We start from the raw sequence: 10,000 nt of genomic DNA, 5'->3' as shown, positions 1-10,000 counted from the left end.
TGAGATTTTTATGGAAAACTCTTAGAGTACTCACAGATTTCTCTCTTCTCTTTCACCGTCAAACACTGATGGTCCCTTTTCCTCTCTACAGGAGTCATGCTGTTTCAAACTTTTTTTTAGAAACCACTAATCCACTAAGCACTGTTAGATCCACAATACACACTGGCGATTGCGCTGCAAATGCCACAAAAGCAAAAAAAAATTAGATTTCACAATACTCTACCAGAGGTGTACTGCCACAGGCCCATTAGTACATTTATCCATGGAAGCGAGAAATTTCCATAGCTTTCTCAGCATATACATTTATTCAGTTATTTCTTAAAAGCACTCAACTAAGTTAATTTTGCATTTTACATAGTTATAAATTGCATCTTTACATTCAATTAATAATTCAGTTTCCACAGTTTCCCCCTTTTGTTCAAACAGAACAAGCTAATGGTTTGTTCTGTGAGGACAAACCTACTGAAAATCTAAATTTGTCGTCGGCTAGCGGCAGGGCTCATTTCCACCACGTCACATCGACTTGCGCTCTGTGGTGGGTTCACACCCCAGCTCATGGATGCAACCCTGGGGCCACCACCTCCCCATGCCCACAGAGTTGGGGTGCCTCGGCGATTTTGGAAGGAAAGAACCCTGGCACACCGAACATATACATCCAATAGGCAATCACCTTTTTCAATTATACATTATACTAATCAGATTTAATTTGAGCAAGCCGTTCAAATCCTTTTTTTTTCCCCCCCTGAAGTTTTAAAGATATCTCTATTTATCCACGTCTCTTCATTACAATCATCCATCTGTTTTTGGTTCTTTAGCAACAATTGTTGAATTCTTTCAAAAGGGTTTTTGTCATTTCCAAAGGCAGGAGTATCTGTACTTTCGTTTTTTCCATAAAATTCCACTGCACGTTGTCTCGACTAAATTTTATACTAGGTTCTTCGTTTTTTGGATCTTCTGGATCTTCATATTTGCTCAGAGATGGTTGGTCCAGGGAAACTTCATTCACTACCATCGTTGTTACTGTGGCAAATTTTCTCTCTCACACACATTGTTCATTACTTTTATGCACGCGATGATGACAACAATAGCAACGAATATCATAAGCCCAACTAGCAATACGTGGAATATCCATGTTCCATATCCACCAAACACTCCCATTAACCAAGATCCAAACCCTCCTTCCTTAAAATAGTCATGATACTTCTTAGCTACCTTCCTTACATGTTGCACCACGTCATGGATATGTATCTTTAATGATGCCTGGGATTCCATGAGATTATTCATTCGTATCCTTATATCTATCCTTGTCCCAGTGATTTGTCCCTCAATGGTTACTTTTTCTTCCCCATAGTATTGGCATGTCGAGTTACTCAAGTAAGGTCCATTTCCTTTTCTACTTATTTGGCAAACTATTCCCACTTCTCTATTTATCACCTCAAAATGCAGTGGGTATTTCTCCAATCCTTCCCCCTTAGACAGTGAGGAAAAATTTGTCCTATATCAGGGAGTGTGGTCATCTTTTTCCCTTGTATATAGGAAGTTACGTTTCACCCAATACTTAGGATAGTACTAGTGCCAATCGTCAGTACATTTTTATCCCTCCTTTTTCCAGTTACATGTTATCTCTCATACTCTCGCACTTACATCCCCTCCAGTCCCTCCTATTCTAGATAGGACTGGGTTAGCTTGTCTACGATTCAGGTACCCACATATATCTTCCCCTGAAAATGGGACTGCCGAGAGGGGCAGTCCATGCTTGCATAAATGGGATAACTGTGAGCAAACCCTACACTTGCTCTTGGTAATACTTTTAGCATATTGTAAAGATATTGCTAAAAAAAAGGTGTTCCGTTGATGTCCAGTTATCTCTTCATGTAACACTATGCCTCATTTCAGGCGTACATTGTCTACGTCTCCTTCATCCCATGTGGCATGGGGTGTGTAATTATATGGAAGGGCAATATAAGTGCTTGTCCCATATGTGCCTTTCTCATGCAATTGGTCCTGATGTTTACCTTCTTCTGCCCATCATACTCTGTCACAACCCATTCATTGTTTTCCTTGCTCTCGACCGACCAAACATTCTGCTCTCCATGGCATTCCAATAATGCCCTCAAGGTCTGTTATCGTCCATATTATCACAATTATGCACATGCTAATCAAGAGCACTGCTACATATGTCTTGAACCCCCAGTAACGTTCTTCCCACTTGCAGATTTCCTTTATTTCTCTTTACGACTTCCTGAATGCTTTTTGCAGTGAGATGCATGAATCAATTATTGGCTTACTTTGCACTTGACAGCTGTGTTGGTGACCAATAATACCTGATGTGGTCTGGTCCAACGTGCGTTCAGTGCATTTTTCCACTTGAACACCTTGATGTACACCCAGTCGCCAGGCTGGATGCTGTGGTGTTCCTCTGCAGCTGGTATGGTAGTGCTTGTTTGACCTGCGTTTCAAATTATTTGTCAACCTTTGTTCAGGCAGCACAAAAGTTAATCGTTTTCTTGTCCATTATGTGTATGTCCATATGTTTTAGAGACACTTTACCAACATTATATCCTAGTGTTGGCTTAGCGGTTAGAGCGGTGGCTTTGGGATCCTAGAGTCCTGAGCTCAAGTCCCGTTGGCTACCGAACCAACACCAGAGGGTTAACTCAGCCTGTCATTCCTTCAAAGCTGACAAAAATGAGCACTAATACACTGGCAATAGGGGCACCGCATCAGCGGCACAGCAATGCACCAACCAATGATGCAACCAACAGCCAAAAAGGCAGCACGCACTACCAACATTATGGTGTTGACAATACACATAGCTTCCAAAAAAATTTCTGCCACAACTGCAAATCCTGGAGCGTGCCATGTTCGTAGCACCTCCTTCTACATCTCCCTTTTGCTCATGTGGCCACTTCCGTGAGCCAAACGAGCAAACCATGGTAAAAGCGCCTTTGGGGCAACCACTTTACCCTCCTTCGAGACCCAAAGTTTTGTTTTTGTGTTATAACAGCATTCTCTTTTCTCCCACTTGGCTCTTTCACCCTCAGTTGCCTCCTGTAGTGATGCAATGTCATCAGTAGTTGGCGCACTTTCCTCATTTTTCTCTTTGTCTAGCATATTTGCTATTTGTTGTGATTTTGCTACTAAATCAGTGAAAGTATTTCCTTTTGAGACCATATCTGTTTGCTTTATATGTGTTCGACATTTCACTCTGGCTATTTGTTTTGGTAAGTGAATAACTTCCAACAATTCCACTATCAATTTACGATTTTTATCTAGTGTACCTTGCAGTTATATACATTATTATTTTTCCAAAGTGTCCCTACATCGTGTGCCACCCTATACACATATCAAAAATCCGTATATATTGTTATGCTTATATCCTTGGCGAGATTGCATGCTGTAATTAGCGCAACAGTTCTGCCTTTTGTGCGTAATAATGTCGAGGTAGCTTACCACTTTCCAAGATGTCACTTTCAGAGCACACTGCATATCCTGACAGTTATGACCCATCTGCTGCTTTTGTTGATGAATAAAAGGGTAAAGGTGTCTTTTTTGCAATTATCCTCTGATATTAAGCAAATTAGCAAATCATCTACATACTGTACCAAGGTAGACCCATCAGTCTTTACAGGCAAGGTTTCTGTGTTGCACTCGCTGATAGTCTCTCCAATTACCCCCAGCTTCAGTTGTGCCACGATCACCAGAGTAATTCCTATTCTGCTCTCTTCATGTGTGGGATACTGTTTGATACTGGGTGGAGGCTTGGTTTTATCCACCATAATATGCACTGGCTCTGCGTCTTTTATCCGTCCTACTTTATTTGGTTGTGTAGTCCACAATTCCTTGAGCACTTGTGCACACAAGTTCTCTTTCTCCACCATCGATAACATTTCTCTAAATGGCAACTTATTTATCCGCTCAAAAACGACCATAGAATCCACAAGAGGCTGTTCCCACACATACCCTTTGTTTCCTTCCATGTAATACAAATTTCTGCCCCGTACCTGACAAATATTGTCTGAACAAACCCTTTAATCACATGATCATTGGCCCAATCTCCTTTGCTCTGTGTCCCTTTTGTGACGATTTATGTAATATTTGGTGTTATATTTATCGTTTGGAACATCAAGTCACATTGTTGTTGTATAAATTTCACCTCTAACCCAATCCCCTCCTTACCAATCCAAATATCAGTGGTTGCGATATTGAATTCCATACAGAGTGCATTCTGTACTTCATTTGCATAATTCACATCCGCTCATTCAAATATCATCGTATGCTGTACAGTGTTGGGGTTTAACTCACTCTACCATATTTTCCCCAATATTTTCATCGTGAGGCTCCACCCAACATTTTATATCGGGAATTGTTTTTAACTCTGCCAAATTCTCAGTTATCTCTCACATGGGCCCATTGTTATGATAAACTTTGAACGTTGATCAAAAGACCTGACTTGAACAATCACCTCCACAAGCCCGAAGCAACTCGCACAAGTTCAAACAGTGCAATTTGAGATACCGCAGTAAAAGTTCCTTTTAAACAAACTCATTAAAACACACATTATTGACCTCAACCTCAGATCACCGGTATGTCGCACTCTGCATTATGCTTGTTATAACTTGCTCACACTCTCCAAAGGATATCGTGAGATCTTTATTGTCCATAAACCAATGCTATCAGATGGGACATCCAATCAACGTCCATCCGAGAGGCGGAACGTACGTTAATTCATCGCCTGTTTGCGAATATAATAGCATGAGCAATGATGTCCATTTATATATTATGTATGCAAATTTGACAAACTACACGACAGTCTCGGCACAACCAACCGGATGCTAATTCTGCTCATCTATGCAGTCTCTGTGCCTGGCTGAGTTGTGTATGTATTATGTGCACAGCCCACAGCCGTTGCAGTACTTTTTCCCCATTATTAACAATTCTAATTGTTAAACTCATTCACATTAACTCATTCAAACATGTCATGGTAACCATGGTGATCAGATACCTTGACCACAAAGTTCACAATGGTTCACAAAGTTGTTTTACACACAGCTGGAACCACTTCTCTCCTGACGACCATCAGAAATGCACTGGCAAACGACCTTGTGCAATCACCAGTTGCCACGTTTTTCACCTGGAATCCTCACTTGCTGGCATTTGCTTAGACACACACACACACACACACACACACACACACACACACACACACACACACACACACACACACACACACACACACACACACACACACACGCACCCGTGTATCTACCTGTCGTCATTCACATAATGAGTGAACTGTACCTGCATGTTCTAACATGCAGCAATTTCTGCCACATCTGCATGTTTGGCTCAATTTGTGTTAAGTTTTACCGTCAATTTTAAATCTTTCTACTTTTTGTGCAAATTAGCATGCGAGATACTCACTGCTCTGGAAATTTGATATGAATACATTGCCTTCAACTTAATTAAGTTCCAATATCCTTCAGCTGTAAACCTCTGTCCTGGTGCTCTACACGCAAGGCACCAAAGATCTCAAGGTGTCCTACCAGGCAAGAAAGCCATTACTGGCACACCAATCAATTACAAATTCCTGCCACAATCGACTGCAAAAACTCAGATCATAATACAATGATGCAACCAATTGTGCTGATACAACCAACCTATTGTTATGCTCAAATAATTGTTGTTTTAACATGTTGATGACAGTGCACTTTGCCATCAACAGACAAAAATCGAACAATTCTTTCAGTTTCAAACCAGTTTCTCATGAGCAGCACCACCCTTTTTTTTCATTATCAGCCAAATCTCACACAAGACCTGGCAAACAGGCAAAATTACTCAATCTCACAGCAGGGTATTTTCTGCCGTGTATGCAAACAGCTGTTACTTTGCTTTTCCATTTCGGTGAAGAATTAGGTGTAGATTTATTCTTTTTCCTTTTCGCGAAACCAAACTAAAACTATATTCTCTTTAAATAAGATCTTTACAATTCAACTATCTCTCCACTGGATCCAACACGATGACCTCCCCCGTTCATGCTCGATCCAAAGGTCAATCGTCCCAGCAACCTACTTTGCATATACACGCAAAGACCATGCGTGCTTACTCGCTCCACACTCGAGCTTTGTGTAAATTTTATTTTAATTCTCTCATGCTTGTATACAACTGCACACGTACTCACATATGTTGTATGCAAATTATTTCAGACACTTTTCAGAACATTGACTCAATATAAACACCTCACATTAAATCACTTTTGTTCCATACGCAATGAATTCAATAATTATGATCTTAATTAGTGACCTGGTTCAGCATCCTTTGTTCATTCATTGTACACCCTCTCTCAGCTTCCATCTCAGCTTGTTTATCATCTTCCATTATTTTTCACATCTCCATCTCTTCTATCTTGTATGGATTCCCTGACTTAAAGATCACATTCGCTTTTCTACCTCCTATCTCATTCTCTCTCTCACTACTGGTGCTGTTGGGAGGAGAGCTATTGCCGGTAACATTTTATGTACTTCTCTAAGGGTAGCTTGTGCATCTTTTTAAACTCCCATGTCTGCTCCTCTCAAGGCTCTCTTCAGCCCACCTGCCACAGATTTTCCAATCGACTGCTTTTCGAGTAATTTTAATTTGTTGTTCTCTCTCGATTTTTCTCTGCCTTCTCAAGTTTTCAATTCTGTCTCGATGAAATCTTTGCTTTTTCTCTTCTGTCTGTCCACAACTTTACATCTTTTCAAGTTCTCGACCCAATTGTCTCATTTATATACTCAGCATTTGACCCGCGAGGAGCGGGCACATCACCATTCCTTGCTTTACGATGCTGATTTCCACAACTGTACTTCTAAATCGGTTCGAGCACTCATCAGCACTCCCTTACTTACAGCGATTAAATCACTTGGCCCCCGGCTTTCGCAACCTTTGGCAACAAAGTGCCCCTGTTAGTAGCCCTTCTGGCCATCCTTGTGCCTCTCCGCCCTCTCGACTCAGTCACTCAAATCCTATATGCAGTGCCTCTCGCTATTTTATAGAACTTGGCAATCTCGTCTGCACAATGTCTCTGATCCTCCACCTTGTGATCAAAACATTGATGCTTTTATCAAAACATACCAAGATGTTACCTTATTTTCAAGGAATAAACTCCTCATTTCCTTAAAAATAAAAAAATAACATATATATATATATATATATATATATATATATATATATATATATATATATATATATATATATATATATATATATATATATATAAAATAAAAAGAAATGTCTTTTATTCCACCCAACAGACAGCTTTGTATATATATCCTTACCCTTTAAATTTTGGTTTGACACTGCTCAACCCTCCGTGGAGAGCTTATCTGCCTGGGAGAAACACGCGTTCCAGCAGAGATCTCTCACGTTTGGCTTTACCAGCGTTCACTCACGACCAGGCAGAGCCCCTCTCCTCGGATGGATGCTGTCAATCAGTTTCTTCGTCGCCAAACTGTGGGAGCAGTTTCTTGCTTCCTCAAGACAGAAAAATGTAAGTTCATATACAAGCCGTTTATTCAGTAAAACAAAAGACACTCCTGTGCACAGAAGGAAGACCTCGACTCCCAATGATGTTGCAAGCCGAAGACTTAAGATGAAATAGCATATTGAGTGTATATATGCAGTTTTTACCAAGATATCAGATGGGCCTTTGTGGACTTCAAATTTGCTACATAAAGGGGTTTTGGTTTGTTTTGAAATTTGTTTACAGCCACAAGAGGGGTGTGGGGGAGGGGGATAGGAGAGAGTCATGTTTTGCCCTGCTGACTAAGATGGTCACCAGATAGATAAAGTATTACAAGGTTGTTTACAACTTAACCAGAGAAATTTGTGTATTCTGCTCTTTACTTAGCTTTCTCAGCATATACATTTATTAAAAGCACTAAACTAAGTTTATTTTTCATTTTACACTATTATAAATTGCATTTTTACATTCAATTAGTAATTCAGTTTCCACAACAGACAGGCAGGAAAATGGTTTGTGATGTCACAAAATCCAACAATGACTATGCAAGATCTGCAAGGCTCTATATCCAAGATTTAGGTCAGTGTTCATCAATCAACAATATCCGTTTTTCACAAAGCTGGCCTCTCTGGACAGGTGGCAAAAAGAAGCCATTCCTGAAAAAAGATGCATCTACAAGCTTGTAAGGAGTCTGCAAAAAAGCATCTTAATGATACTGCAGGCATGTGGAGAAACTTTTTGTGGAGGAACGTTAACTTTTTGGTCAAAATTCAGTGTTATGTCTGACGCAAGCTTAACACTGCACAACAGCTATTCAACTCCAACCTTACTGTCGAACATGGTGGTGGCAGCATCATGTTTATGGGGCTGCTATTTGCCAGCTGGGTTTGGGAAGATTAGAAAGAAGGGACAATGGATGGTGCAAGGTACAGGAGAATCTTTGATGAAAACCTGATTAGGTCAGCTTTGAATCTGAAACCAAGTCGGATGCTTACATTTCAGCAGGACAATGATCCAAAGCACAAAGCTAAAGCCACACTGGAGTGGCTGAATAAGAATAAAATAAACGTTCTTGAGTGGCTCAGTCAAAGTCCTGACTTGAACCCAAATGAACATTTATGGCAAGAGTCAAAGTGGGTCTGGAGTGGGTCTGACTGGTGGGTCTGGAGAAGAAGATTTTTGAAGGAATTTATGAAATTTTGCCCAAAATTGACTAAGACACCCATTTTGACACACTTATGGTCACATGATCGGCATGACCTCCACAATTTACCATCCCTACCCTGGCCTAATGTTGCAACCCAAATTTCGTAGCATTCTGATTAGTGGGTTTGGAGAGGAAGATTTTTGAAGAAATTTACTAAGTCGGCCATTTTGACCTACTTAAAGTCACGTGACAGAAACAAGCTTTGCAATCCCCATTACCAATCAGGAGAGGAACGTTGCTGCTAAATTTCAGTCTGATTGGCCTATCGGTTTGGCTGGAGTAGTCAAAAATAGGAGATGGACAGACAGTGCGTGATGACAATACCTTATCTGGAATTTAAATTCCAGATAAGCGAAACATGGCAGCTGCAAACATTTTGAAGATGGATTTATTGTTCATAATTTATACAGAATATATATATATATATATATATATATATATATATATATATATATATATATATATATATATACATATACACACACACACACACATACATATGAATAGATAGATATCTGAAAATACCAATAAACTATAAAGCTTGGTGCCCTCCGATGGTACGGATGGGCCAAAATTGTCTTTCTGGCTCACATACTAGATGTAAAAGTGTTGATGTGTTTGGGAAGTGTGGCATGTCAGTTTCAAAAATTTGAGCATTACTATCAGGAGGCAATGGCATTTTAGCATTCCATATGTCAGGATGAATGGCACTGGGTGCTGAAGAATGTAAAAAAGTATTCCCAGATGTTTAAACATCAACATTTTTACATCCTCATGACTCAAGTTTGAGTAATATGATGTTGGAGCCACTCAGGGATCATGACACAGTCAGTTCTAAAACATCCAGTGAATGTGGGGATTTTTGCAAATTCAAAAACCTTTTCTTCCCAATGGCAATTCACCCTGTGTAAGTTCTTCTGCCTCACAAGATAGCAACAGCCAGTTGATACATCTCCTGGCAAAATACTGACCCTTGTGTCACACCAATTCGTTCTGGCCTCCAAAAAAAACATTTGAAAACCCATTTTAAGCTTTAAAGATCGACTAAAGTTCCTGGAACTTGTAACTGAATTTACGTCAATTTTAAGAGTAATGCTTCACTGTGGTTATAAACAACTCTTCAGTTTGCTGGTTAATTGGCATTTTTTTTTTCATGCTGTCATGTGACCGTATGTGTATTTTTGATTGCTCGTTACCTCTGTTACCGAAGGTGAAGGAGGTTATGTTTTCACCCCTTTCTGTCTGTTTGTTTGTGTGCAGGATATCTCAAAAAGTTGCTTACGGATCTGGAT

General features: G+C 40.0%; 1 protein-coding gene across 1 annotated transcript in view; it reads left to right on the top strand.

The window, feature by feature from the left end:
* The window catches only part of LOC147034943 (extracellular calcium-sensing receptor-like), a gene marked incomplete at its 5' end in the record, with an annotated part of 379,428 nt that overhangs the window by 330,992 nt on the left and 38,436 nt on the right, over window positions 1–10,000 (top strand). The gene's annotated exons all lie outside the window — the stretch shown is intronic.

The sequence above is a fragment of the Eptatretus burgeri genome, chromosome 1, assembly GCF_056783735.1.
Source record: "Eptatretus burgeri isolate ZD-2024b chromosome 1, Ebu_testis_v1, whole genome shotgun sequence".
NCBI classification, from domain to species: Eukaryota; Metazoa; Chordata; class Myxini; order Myxiniformes; family Myxinidae; genus Eptatretus; species Eptatretus burgeri.
Note: the sequence above shows the minus strand (reverse complement) of the source record. Positions and strands in the feature narration are given on the sequence as shown.